At 42.5% G+C, this 14,438-nt stretch overlaps 1 protein-coding gene across 1 annotated transcript in view; it reads right to left on the bottom strand.

The window, feature by feature from the left end:
- klf12b (Kruppel-like factor 12b) overlaps positions 1-13,793 on the bottom strand; it is a 63,398-nt gene extending 49,605 nt beyond the window's left edge. Inside the window, exon 1 of the mRNA XM_051709263.1 lies at positions 13,654-13,793. The gene's annotated coding sequence lies outside the window, so the exon portion shown is untranslated. The remainder of the gene's footprint in view (positions 1-13,653) is intronic.
- Between the last annotated feature and the right edge of the window lie 645 nt (positions 13,794-14,438).

Here is a 14,438-nt window from a genome sequence, read left to right as displayed (position 1 = left end):
ACCCAACTCTCAGGCTCAAACTCCAAATGATTTCATAAGTCCTCATCAAAACGAGTCAATGAAATTACCCGCATTATGTTGGAAAACAATCCACAAAGCCCCAAACCATACGTTAAATATGGTTTGGACCATATTAAACCATAAGTTAAATAAACATCAGACTACGGTTTTTATTTGGATACGTAGTTTCAGTTGCCTTCTAATTTCATGACAAACCAACCTTAAATGACGTTGTATGTATGCACACGCAAGCATGTTTCCTGACATTCCTTCACATATGTTCCTGACATTTAATCTAGCAAACAGTTATGTTCAGGCATCCGCAGATGCTACATTTACCATGTTACATGTTTACTATTGGCTCAATACTTCCCTAAGCAGTACAAACGTACCGTACAAGTGCCGTAACTGTGGTGTCTTTTAGGCCATGTGACAAACTCCCACTACACGGCAAAACAGCATAACACGCTGTCCAAGGGCCACAACTGTGGCATCTTTCGGGCCATGCGACAATCTCCCACTACATGGCAAAACAGCGCAGGACACCATCCAAGCACTGTAACCGTGGCGTCTTTCGGGCTACGCGACAAACTCACACTACACGGCAAACAGCGCAGTGTGCTGTCAAAGCGCCACAATGTGGCACGTCTTTCAGGCCATGCATTTCAGCTTCCATGGCTCTGTAACCCATATTATGCTACTCATACTAAACAAACCATCACCCACCTAGTGATTCACAACAGTCAGGCCACTTTAGGTCCTCCCTAAACAGTCCGCCATAAGCCGGCATCTCTGCATCAATCAGTTTCATTCAAAACATCGCCTACTATACGGCCTCACGTCGAATGCCATGCTTGACGACTCAACCCATTCGTATCGCAGAGTGAGTTCTTGCTTATATGCAGCGTGAACTTTTCACATGAAAACACGGGCTCTTCCTGTTAACGCTGTGTGATCCCATGCTCGAGGATTCAGCCTGTTCGTTTCGCATAGGGAGTTTCTTTAAATGCATCATATATCGCTTCCACAAGACTCAAGTGTCCTACCGTCATATGCCATGCGGGCCCACTAGCAGCTTTGAGCGAGCTCAGTAAAATACAGCATAAAACATTCTCACACAAATCGTAAGCTCTCCCACTGAACGCTGTGCAGTCCCGTGCCTGAGGATTCAGCCTTTTCATCTCGTAAATGCACATGCAAGCACGTATCCTGACATTGCCTATCACACGTTCCAGATGCCTATTCTTCCTGCCAACATCCATCCCTCTATCCCTTCCTATCTATGGGCCACCAGAGCATATTCCCACACAAGGCTGCCTTCGCTGGAAAACCCAGCCCCAGAACCATTCCCCTCTTCACTTTACCCCCTCCTTTCTATCATCCTAATCTCCCCTACCCCAAAACTGTTCCTTGTGCGAAGCTGCCTCAGCAAGAGAACCTGGTCCTGAATCCTTTTCAGCTAACCTCGAATCTCCAGCTCGCCTTCCCACATTCACACTTCAAACAGCCATACCTCTTGCTATTCCCTCCAACACCGCAGTCACAAAACCTCCGCCAGTCTCCAGTCACTTCCGCTCAGCAGAAATTCATAGCCTTGGCCCCAGAAGCGAACCCGACACCAGCCCCAGTTCCTTCAGAACTGAAATTCCTATAAATCACCCTCTCAAATGATACTAGGCAACCCCTCACCACCGATCTGCTAATCTGATGCCTAAAATACTCTCTGCCAGGGTTACATTTCTCAAAACACCTAAAAAAAATAAATAAATAAAATAAAATACAATAGATGCCATGTTCATCCTCGCCTTCTTCGGCTTCCTTCACTGTTCGGAGCTCAGTACCATGGCAAATTCGACCCAAGAATCCATCCCACAATTTCAGATCTCCACATCATAAACAACGATACAATCAGATACTTTATCAAACTAAGTAAAACAGATCAGACCAAAAGAGGGCATTCATTTTCAATCTGCCAACTCCCATCCAGCCCTTCCAATCACTATCACACTATCTCCATTACAGAGGGCCCTGCTTAAATACGGCATCTCAAATAAACTATACTCAAGCCATTCCTTCCGTATCGGCACCGCAACCGCAGCAGCTCAAAGACCTGCCCAAGCACCAAATACACTTACTGGGCCATTGGTCATCCGACGCTTAACTCAACTATATCCATACTAACCATTTCTACATCCGAATGACACTACAAGCCCCCACTGCGTCTGGAGAGGGGGCCCAGGTTGATTCTGATTGGTTTGGATTCACGCCTCCTCTCGGGGCATTCCTGCCCAAACATGGGGGTGGCCCCCGGGTCAGCATTGCAGACCCATCCAACGCAATCATGTTAAGGGCTCTCCCATTTGAATGATCCAAAGGGGGGTGGCTTGCTCCAAACTGCCTTGCCCGTATACACGGAGGGACCTCCCGTGTGGATGCTGCGAGGGCCCCCACCGGCTAGACCAGTAGCCCTTTCGTTTGTACCGCTGTGAAGGCCCTCCCACTCATATACATTCAAGTGCTCTCCCATTTGAAGCGCAGTGGGGGTCTCTCGTGTGAATGCTGTGTGAGCTAACTCACGTTTATTTGTGTCGTGGGCTCTCTCATTCATTTCGCTGCGAATACTTCTCCCGTTCGAATGCAGTGAGGGTCCCCATTCGATTGCAGGAGGAGCTCGTTTGCTTGAGTAGCTGCCAAGCCTCACAACCGTGGGGTTAGCCCATTCGCAGCATGGGCCCCTCCCGTCAAATTGCGTCTGGAGGTGACATAAGGTCGAGACCGGGGCGGGGTGGTCCCGCTCTCACCTCGGGCAGATTTGCCCAGGCGGTGGGAGGCTGCTCCCAGCCACAGACGTTGTTAGTCCTCCAGCACAAAAGCAGCTCCCGTGAGAGCTCATTTCCATGCGGCAGCAACCACCACTGTTTCTTCAGTGTTTCTGCCTATTTTCACTCGACTCATTCTCTGCCTATCCTGCAGCTCCCAGTTTCCTAACCCCCAAGCAGACCCTAGTGAGGCTGCCTCTGCAAGCGGCAACTGCTTGTCCTTTCATCTCTGGCACTTACCCTCTTACTCACAGGTGCAGCAACCCCCCCCCCCGAAAGCTTAATAATAGAATCAAATGGGTGAATTCAATTTATATCAAGATTTATTGCCAAGATAAACTTAAGTGTACATTTACAGTGCATTATTAGACACTATACATACATATACAAAACTAATGCTAAAGTTTAGTTTGCTAAAGTTTAAAATCTCAAAACTATTATTTTCTCTGGCTGCCATTCAGTCTCTATCGTGCACACACTGGGTCTCTCTCGCGCGGTTTCTTTTAGACTCACTGGTTCTGAATCAGATCACTGTGAGTGAGCGTTTTCAGACAAAGCGAAGAGATGTGGCTGCTTGCATGAATCTCTCCCACACCTGGCTCACCGCTTGCGGGTGAAGTCTCCATTCTCCATATAGTAAATCCGCTCACATGTTTATTATGCTCAGGACATGCGTTGTGCGTAATGAATGGTATGCACTGCTCCACACAATCAGTTTCTCTGCTAGGATGTGTAGTCGAGTCTGTACCCCCTGGAAATTTATATGTGACAATTGTAGCCACAGGAAGTGGGAAAAAACATTAGTGAAGTTTCAGGAAGTTAACAAAATGGATACTGCATTAATTGCGTAAAACAAAATTAAACAGTCAACTATTAATTGCAGAAATTAACGAGTTAAATCTCTTAGCCCTATATATATATATATATATATATATATATATATATATACTGTATATATTTGCAAAAATATATACCTATACTGTATGTGTGCCAAAGTATTTAAGGAAATACAATAATTCTGCTGTTATACACAAAATCACACTGCTTATCATCTTGAAATGGTGGGCTGCACATGAGAGGCCCTAGCCACTGCTAGCACACCTCTTCCCTTCCCCCTTTTAGTGCAGTGGTCTTAGTGGCCCGTGCTTCAAAATAGATCTGACACAAAAACCTTGATTGCTCCGAGAGGTATGGCAGGGGTGGATTGGTCACCACAAAAAGAGGTGGATGTTAAAGCTGATGATCTGTGCTGGATCAATAAGGCTTGTGCATTTGCTGATATGCCTCTTCTACTCCGTATTTCCTCCTGTCAAGCCCTCAGTGCACACAGGAACTGCAAGTCCAACCTCATTTCCAATTCAGCAAAGAAAACAAATGAAATGCCTCTGACCAGCAACATTTCACAGCTCTCTCTCTCACCATCTCTCTACCTTTACTTTATCAGCATGTATTGTTATGTCAGACATCTTTGGTTTGAGCACTGTCTTTGTTACAATATTCTAACAACAAGCCTCAAACCTCTGTTTTCCTTGTGACAGGTCATTGTGACTAATGAACAGGTCTGTAATGTGGCATTGAGTCACATGTCATTAATCCACTTTTAATGAACCCAGCCCATTGTAATTGGGCTTATCACTGACATGTGACAGTCCTGACTCTCAGCAATGTCACTGCAGTAAAAACCCTTTAGTGTCTCAGAGGGCACGTAGCGTGACTCTTTGACCATTGCAATTATGAGCTCCACCTAATAGTACATCAACGTTGCCCTTGGGCAGTGTAAACCAACAGTTGATTTCCTACATGGCCATGACTTTAAAATGAAGCTCTTCCAATTAGTAATGCACATCCTGTTTGTCATCCAACAACAATTGCCCGTAATGTGATTGACAGTTAAGAAGAATGCCCCCTGTCTTAAAGACTATGCCTGCTAAGAATGCACTCACAGCTGCCCCCAGCATTCAAGTAAATCCATTTAAAGGTGGCCAATGCTAACTTTTAAGGGCCATCTGTGTTAGTACCAGCTGTGGCGGCAGGGTAGTTCTGTTTGCTGAAAAGGTAGGAGTTCCTACCAAAGAAAACATCATGCACAGATGAACAAACAACAATACTGTTTCACACTTGAGCTGTGCACCCTCAGATGGTAAATGGCTTAACAAATACTTAACACAAAAAGACTTAGAATAGATCAACCAAAAATTTAAATTCTGTCATATTTACTCACCCACTCCAACCCCATATGACATAATTTGTTATGCAGAACACAAAAGGAAATTTTTTTAATGAACATTCTGGTCCATCTTCTTAATACAATGGCAGTTGAAAGCTTAAAGAAGCGGCCAAAAGTGTCATTAAAGTAGCCCATGTGACTCATGCGTCATATTGCAAGGCCTCTGAAGGCATACGAAAGATAGGTAGTGTAAGTCATTTTTCAGCTAAAATGTTGACGTCTGTTACACGTTCATGAGAACTATGAGAGAAGATTTTCACAGTGGCTTGAGTGCTCATGTGAGAACTTACATTATTTTTAGTGGTAATGTTTGATTCGATAATTAGTGGTGCTTGCTAATACTTAGGGTTAGGGGTTTGTTCTAAAACTAGAAAGAAACCACCTAGAAATCACATCATAACTGCTAAAAAGAACTGAGAACACCATAGCAACTGCATAGCAACACCTTGGCAACACCTTTGCTTTATGATGGCGAGTTTTGCATGGGCAAGCACCACTTATTTCAGACTTATTTCAGGTGGTTTCATATTGGGAACAGTGATTTATTTTTATTATTATTATTATTATTTTTTACAAATAATAGCAATTCAAAGACTCATTTGAATGACACTTGCAGTTGCACAGCTGCAATCAACGCAATTTAAGGAGATAGTTTGGGCCTTTCATTAATTTCATGCACGCTCTATCTTTCAACATACTTCACATGGAAATAAGAGCAGTTTGTATAGCAGTGAAGGTTATACAATGTAGTGAGCCTGCGTGTTTGCGGAGGTGGACGGGAGGAGGGCTGAGGGTCTGCGGGTGGAGGCGGCGGAGTGTATTATCATCAGTACAATAACCCACTCCTCTCTTCCTGTCTCGAGGGGCTGGCTGCATCCTCTAGACTTAATAGTGGAGAGGTTCTTTAAGACACCTCCTTGCAGCCTTTCAGTGCATTGCACAATAGCCTCAACACACACACATAAACACACGTTTGGGATATACAGGACCAGGTACAAACACATACTTCATATTTTCATGAGAAATGCAGATTGTATCAACATGCATGCCCACACTCAGACTGATTTTCAAGAAATAGTTCACCCAAAAATGAAATTTCTCTCATCATTTACTCACCTTTGTGTTGTTCCAAGCCCAAATGACTTTCTTTCTTCAGTGGAACACAAAAATCTGACTCATTCCGGCACCCATATCCTTGCATAATAGAATAAGAACCTGGCTTTTTTTAGTCATGCTGCATATGCAGTAGCAGTCTGCTTTTGAATTTACCTTTGCATGTTTTCTGATGATATCCAGAATTAGATGCCAGGTACGAGTCTCAGTTGGCTGATGGAGTGAAGTTGGAACGCCTTGAGGGATTTTATTGAATATATTTTTCTAATACAAGTTCCAAAAAGTAATCTCAGGTTAAAGGACAGCAGCTAGGTGTGTTAACGTGTTGTCATGACGACAGGCAGAGGACAGCACATAGATACTGTAAAGCATTAGTCTAGTCGTCTTTGATTTCTTGTACTGTCAGGCAAAGCCTTTCCATGTCTACTTACCAAAAAACCCACATCAGTGTCTCTTCAAAACAATCACTTGTTCATATCCTGCTAAAGATCTTGAAGTGCATTCTAAACACTGTATATGACAGATAAACAGTGTGTAGTGTGCATACAGTGTTATATCATTTGTGTTGAGGAGCGATGGTACTTAAAACAGATGTAGAATTCCACGTTTTGCTTACTGTGTCAGAGTGTTCAGCAAACTCCATCACACACAGCTTCAGTAAACAAACTAGGGCTGGACGCGAGGGTCAAGGGTTGACTACCCTTGAGGACACGTACCAGAATATTTTGTCATCTTAGCAAAATGTTGAAACCTCAGACGTACAGTTAACCACATTCAGACATTCAGTTTGTTTACATGTAATTTAAAAGTTTGATTTCAGTTGGACAACATTTTTATTTTTATTTTTATTTTTTATGTCATTTAAACACTTTAGTAGGACTGAAATCGTACTAGTACGATTTAGTCAAGACAGTGTGATTGTAGCTCGGCTTCGTCCAGCATGTACACGCATTAATCTAGCATTAATCTAACAACAGTAGGCCTCGTATTTGTCTGAAGACTTTTCTTCAAACATTTGATTACGCATTGCGTATGCCTGGACAGACAGATGAAGACTATAGCTTGAGTATGCAAAGTCCTGCCGTAGCTCGATTATAACGGCGCATATAAATGTACTGGTGGCTTAAATTTTACATCAAGACCATTTTTCTTGTGTCATATCATTATAACAGATCTTTGACATGGACATTTTGATGTTTTTTGGTAAAACTTTACAATAAAATTGTATTCGTTAACATTAGTTAGTACAATAGTTAACATTGACTAATAAAGAACAACATGTTTACAGCATTTATTTTTCGTTAAAGATAATTTCTAAGTATTCTAATACATTTTTTACACCGGGACCCACTTTATATTGGGTGTCTTTAACTACTATGTACATACTTATGCATTTGATACAATGTACTTATTATGTACATACTTGTTGTTGCATTGTAGATCTGTAGTTACACTGTTATCCTAAACCTAACCTTAAACCTACCTCAACCCTTATTCTAAATCCTAACCCCTAGATATACTTTGGGTGTCCGCGTTGAGCACAGTATGTGTGACGCAAATTGCGTCATCAACACAGCCGCTTGACCGTGCGCCGCCTACATTTTCTTACCCCGTGCATGCAGTCTTTGGCTGTGCGCGTCGCTGAGGTATGCACTTGCTATTGACTGTACTAAAAGAGTATCACAAAGAAGTTGTAGTGGTCATGCATCAAACGTGTTTGTATTCGCTCATGGTCAGAAGAGTATACTCACAAAGGCAACGCGGTGGACTAGGCGCAAGCCGATTCGGAACACGCAAAAACTAAGTATCCACCTTTTTCTTGACTTCTCCATGGCAGCGCCATTGCAGCGAGAGACTTCCTCTCGGATGCTCCGCTTAGTTGTTGGTATCAGCTAGACTAACGTTACTGGTGATGATGATCAGCTAAGGGTCTGGATAATTATGTGCCGTTATAGGGTGTTATAAAAACTACAGGTGGCTTAAAAACTACTGGAACATTAATGTCACCACGATAAGCCCCCCAAAAGCTGCCAATGCTGAAATATTTAGAGTCGAACCAGATTTAATAATCAGAGGTTGCATTAAACTTATTCTCCATCACTTGCCTTTTTAAAAAAAATAAATAAAAACTGACAGATAATTCCAAATACTGTCTGTCATTTTAAAAGATAAAAAAGATGGAAACATTTAAACCAAGCGTTTGTTTTATTAATCATCTTTACGAGGTTAATATCTCATGTCGCGCTGTGAGTATATGTGAATAAGGGAGAGACAGAGTTCTCAAAAGAGTGCATGCGAAGGCAGCACTTGTAATGCAGAAATAATGCAAAGTTACATGCCTCAAATCTGAAGATTTTAAATTTAACCTATTATGACCATAAGTCCTCATTTCATGGATGTTTCCTCTTTTTTCGAACCTTAAAAAGTGACCAGTCGGGATTTCTAGATTCCCTAAATGTCCACGATTTGGCTGTTTTCATATTGAAATGCTCAACAAAAAACGTAACTAAATCTAGCGCATCATATATGTGAATTCTCTCTCTCTCTCTGCATGCTGTATGTCTGTCTCTCTCTCATTCACACACACATACAGGGCGCATGCAGAGAGCACTAGAGCCCAGTAACTTTACCCAGTGTACTTATCTATTCAGGGATTGCCATCGAAACCAAAAGTCCACACACGGCCTTTAGTGAGAAAGGGATTTACGTTAAGTAAATACAGACTGTTCACTCGTTTTTGACTGTTGTTAGTGATATTTCAGTGCTTGTTAATGGGAATAAGCTGCAAAGCGGAGTCTGTAGCATCCACATTGGAAGAACACGCTAAGCATAATGGGTAATTTCGCTGCCTGTGAAAAGGTGGATACCTGGGCCTTAACACCAAACCTACCCATACCTCAACCTCATTTGCAGCAAATGTGAATCTTGTGAGAATTTTGCAGAACAACATTAGAAAATGCAATATGATCTTACACAAACAAACAATCAACAATAGTATTTTGGTAAATTATCATTAACCAGTTGTGGCAAGCAGGGCGGGGCCAAGCAGCGTCTGGGCAGAGCGAGGCCGGGAAGATAAGTGGTGAATGAGGTCCACCTGTGTGACACACCGTTCTCACGTTCCAGTGAGGGGCGGCGGGAGTGTTTAAGGAGAGGAGACAGTGGCAGACGAGAGAGAGAGATGCACAAAGCTGATTGTGTGTAGTGTTGAGCTGAAAAGCCAGCAGAGTTTGTGTAGTGAAGCTGAAAAGCATAATGTAGAGTGAAGCAGTGGGTTGTTGTATGCAACTGAAAAGTGCAACAATAAATGTCTATGTGTTTTGTCAAGCCGGCCCCAGCTTCCTCCTTGCCTTAATTGTTACACTGGTGATGATACCCGGGAGGAGGAAGGATGCGCCGTCAAGTAGTCCTCGCCACTGACTGAGGATCGCGACACCGAAGGAGTGCGTGATCCAGTAACGCTGGAGCTCTGCATCAACCGGCAACTGAAAGGGATGGCTGAGGGTTCCAATGCAATCGGCCGGCATCGCGGACAGAAGCAGTACAGCGAGCTGAGGGCCAGTCGACGGCGTGTCCAGGTCCAGCAAGCCCATCTCTCTCCTCTCTGCTTTCTCTTCTCTCTCTATTCTCCCCCTCCCCCTCACCTCACCCTTGTCCTGTTCCCACACCCAGGCACGTGCGGGTCAGACCCGGAGACCATCCTGACGCATCAACGCTCCCTCCCTAGAAACGGGGGTGGGGGGAGTATGTCACAGTCCAGAGAATTCCCCGACCTGACTTTGGCGATGGGGGTATGTGGCGAGCAGGGCGGGGCCGAGCGACATCTCACCGGTTTCGCGGTTTCGGAGGGGCAGAGGGATTATTTAAGGAGAGGAGACAGTGGCAGATGATAGAAAGAGATGCACGAAGCTGATTGTGTGTAGTGTTGAGCTGAAAAGCCAACGGAGTTTATGTGTAGTAAAGCTGAAAAGCATAACATAGTGTGAAGCAGTGTGTTATTGTGTACGACTGAAAAGTGCAACAATAAATGTCTACGTGTTTTGTCAAGCCAGCCCCAGCTTCCTCCTTTCCTTAATTGTTACACCAATATAATTAAATGCTGTAATAATTGTCGTTTTTCATTTATGATACCTAATTCATAAACTAATGTTTACAAATAGAACCTTAATGTAAAGTATTAGCTATGTTTTTATCCAGTAGCCTTAATTTAATTATCTTTAATCTGATACACAAAACACAACTGAGTATGGTGTTTCTTTTGGTTTATATGACTGTAATTTACAGTTACCTGTATATTGAGTCCTTCTTGTATTACCAAACAATCATGACATGACTTTCTGAGTTAGCAAACACTTATGAGTCATTATCCTATTGAGGAACACACTCTGTGTCTTTCATATGCTACAGTTTACTTACTGATATCCTTGAAACCAGCCACACTGCAAACATACTGTATATTGTAAGTCATGATGTAAAAAGGAATGACAAATTATTTTTCATTCTGTTTCATAGTTCTGCCTCAGTATGCACCACAGTAATCAAGAAAACACACACCTGTTTCCATCATTGCAATGAAGATTATCATTAGTATGACATGCTTTCCATGTTGAACAGGATCAGTGACATACCCAACATTAACTCAAGATGTCCATGTTCTGAATTTTCTGTGCCACTGAAGGGTGATTGAGGGCAATGGTAAACATTTGATCATTTGGAGCCAACAGTTCATAGACACAGGGGCATTTCTGAGTCCCCCGTGCCGAGCCTAGGACAGATGGGGCTGGTTTGGGTGCTCGATCCCAGCCCATTGTCTGGCCTGGAGCTCAAGGGTGTCTTTCGAGGATTTCCCAGATAATCCTTTCAGTAAGGTGTCCTGTCTCAGGCAAGTTCCATTAATAATTTACTATACCTAGTCCACCTGTGTAAAGCTCCTCCAAGCAGAAGGGTGCTAACCTTTAATTCCTGATCCACATGGTCAGCAGGGCCCACTCATGATGTGTTTTAATGGAATCCTCCAATGCAATGGAAAGCAGTGCTGATAAACAGATATGCTGTCCTGTGATTATTGGGCCCTATTATTGAGTGCTGTATCTGGTTGATTACTATCTCAGAGCCACAGATAAAATCCTCCAATTCTCTTCTGATAGGGACCACAGTGGCAATCAAATATACTCCACAAAGTCAATGAAACAAATGAAGTTTGATTTTATCCATGCATGTCCAACATGTTTTGAACGTCTACTGTATAGTTCGTATGAGAGGATAGAATTAAATTTAAAATATCTAATTGAATATATATTAAATTTATTTTTTGAATGTGTGTAGTAAATATGAGTGGGTACATTTTGATTTGAATATCAAGATTGGATTTAAACAACTGTTCTATTTGATGTAAAGAGGAAAATCTAAGTGGTTTGTGTCCATGCAAAACTCACTAGGTTGTTCTGGGTGGTTGCCAGGGCTTTGGTTGCGGTTGCTAAGGATGTTCTGAGTGGTTTGTAACACATTGCTTTGCAGTTGTCAAGGTGTTCTGGAGGGATGCTATGCCATTACTAGGTGGTTGCTTAGTGGCCCACGTCATAAGATCCCACCCCCAATACTAGTACCATGTTATGGCTCAGGTTACTCCTTCAATATATTTTTCCATCAGTTTATTGTCTGTCAGGCAAAACTGTGAGTCTGATTGCTTAGAAAAGTAATAGCACACCTCTCCTCAATAAGACGCACAATTTGAGGTATCAATATTGAGGTACATTGCACAAATATTATGAGAAAAATTACACAAATGTAATACTAGGGTAAGGAGTATAAAAGCAGGTGTCTACTCTGTCTTAACCGCAGTGAGAGTGAGCATTAAATAACCTAATCTTTCTGACTGAATAGCCTTGAGCAGCAGTGGCTGCTTCAGTTTAAGGCTGAGTGACCAACATTAGCACTGCATTAAGTCACACAGATCAGGACACAGTCACACTACCAAAGTACATACACACATACAAACATTTGTTTTTCTATCATGGAGGGACTCACAGTACATGACTTCTATTGTTTGACTTCTATTGATATCTATCCTGTTACCCTACCCCTAAACTTAACCCTCACATAAACCTTTCTGCATTTTTATATTTTTAATAAGACATTATTAGTATGTTTACTTAGCTATTTTCCTCAAAGGGACTGTTGGCTGGTTCCCACAATACAGGCAATATCTAACCCACACAAATGTTTGTTTTTCTGTCATGCTGTGGACTTATCATGGACCTCTATTGTTTTTTTTTATAATGAGTTAATGATATTTTTTGTCCCCTAACTCAACCCCTAAACCTAACCCTCACCAAACCTTTCTGCATTTTTTAAATTTTAAATAAGCTGTTTTCTTTTTTGGGACCGTTTCCTGGTCCCTACAATGTAGATAAAACCTGTCCCACATGCACTAAAAACAGGAATCCTACCTACACCCAATCCCAAAAACACAATTACACACTCACACAAATGCACATAGACCTCCACCGCATTCTCCACAAGCAAATGCCTTCGCTGTCAGTTGCGGCCAGGTCTGCCGTAATTGAAAAGAACATCCACAGGCCAGCCCACAGCCACACCAACCCCGGAGCCCCGTCGCTGACAGCCAGCCAGCCATCAATACTGATGACTGTTCCTTGAGGAGCAGATGACATCCACCACACCACCCATGCAACACCCCACCGCACACATACAAACACACACTTCCCGCCCCCTTGCTGTCCTTCCTCCACCACTTCAGTCTCTGATTCCTACCCTCATCTGTCACCACGGTAACTCCACTCACCAGGAAGCCTGTCATCATTTTAGAGATACACGTGCCATCACCAAGCATACACACACATTTACATTCATACATGCACGCCCCTAACAGGGGATCAAACTTTTTCAGTTTGGAACAGTGGGCACTCTGAGACCACTCTACCCCTCTTCTGTTTCTCTCTTTCTCTCTCTTTCTCTTTCTTTCTTTCTCTCTCTCTCTCTCTCTCTCTCTCACACACACACACGCGCGCACACACACATACACACCTCTGACAGTGTGTCAATATTTAACCCTGAAACCACTTTGCCTCTCTAAAAAGTAGAACAAATATCTCCAAAACACCTCAATATGCTTGAGAAAATCCCAGGTATGCTCTGTGAACCAAAGTGATGTAACAACAATTAAACTTCACAGAAACTGCTAAAGCAGTTCAGACCACTTTTTAGTGTATTTATATTGTATATATGACTTTATATATATTTGAAACTGATAGAACACCACATATAAGTGTACAGAAATAAATGACATCATTCTTTTTTGTAATGTCTTTGGCCACCTGCATTGTATAGTTGTTATAGAAGCCTGGACAGCATCAGACTTGTCATTTGGCGTAACACTACAGTGACAGATGAACAAAATGCACAGAGCAGAGACAAACAAGCAAGAACAGAAAAAAGAACAACAAGAATAAACAAAAGGGAATATAGACAGACCTGATCAGGAGCTGCAGAGCGACAGAAACTGTCTTCCTTATAAAGTCCTCTCTCTCGCTTGCTCTCTCTCTCTCTCTCTCTCTCTCTCTCTCTCTCTCTCTCTCTCTGTAACTCCCTCCCCTCTCCGCTTCTCTCAGCTGCTTAGGGCAGTTCTCAGGAAATGAATGGGAGCTCACAGAGAACTGTTGTACTTGCAAATGACTTACCACAGTCACATGATCCGCTAAATGTAGGGTGGGCCAGTGGGTGGAGGCTTCATAAGCAAGAGAAGACAATATACTCTAAGCTTTAACAGCATGCATCGAATTACACGGGGCCCCTCGTGGGAGGTTTCCGACATGAGTCTGAGCCCAGGCAGTGGAGAAACGGTAGAGTACCTCCCCGTTTCACTGGGTAGAGAGAGAGAAAGTAAAAGAGAGTGCATTGCTTAACATAAACAAAATTTGTATTTATTTTTTTAATCCATGTTGTCATGCTGTACTACAATCTTAAATGCATATTTGAAATCCTCAGTTGCAATTTTCAGGCCAGTATGTGCAAAACATAACATATTTATCATAATTTGTGTGACTATTAATTGCCTGTGATGACCCTTAACACATAAGGAGACACATGTGATTTAATACAGGATCTGTATTACAGAACAAGTTGTTTTGGGTGAGAAAGCGTCAGCTGAGAAGGTAAACATAAGTGTCATTCACATGTCATTAATTGACTCAATTTCTGTTAGTTACTCAACATTCTTCTTGTTTAGATTAGAACAGATCTCTGTACTAAAATTCAAC

This window comes from Myxocyprinus asiaticus, chromosome 10 (genome assembly GCF_019703515.2).
Source record: "Myxocyprinus asiaticus isolate MX2 ecotype Aquarium Trade chromosome 10, UBuf_Myxa_2, whole genome shotgun sequence".
Classification (NCBI taxonomy): domain Eukaryota; kingdom Metazoa; phylum Chordata; class Actinopteri; order Cypriniformes; family Catostomidae; genus Myxocyprinus; species Myxocyprinus asiaticus.
This window is presented reverse-complemented; position numbering and strand designations above follow the sequence as displayed.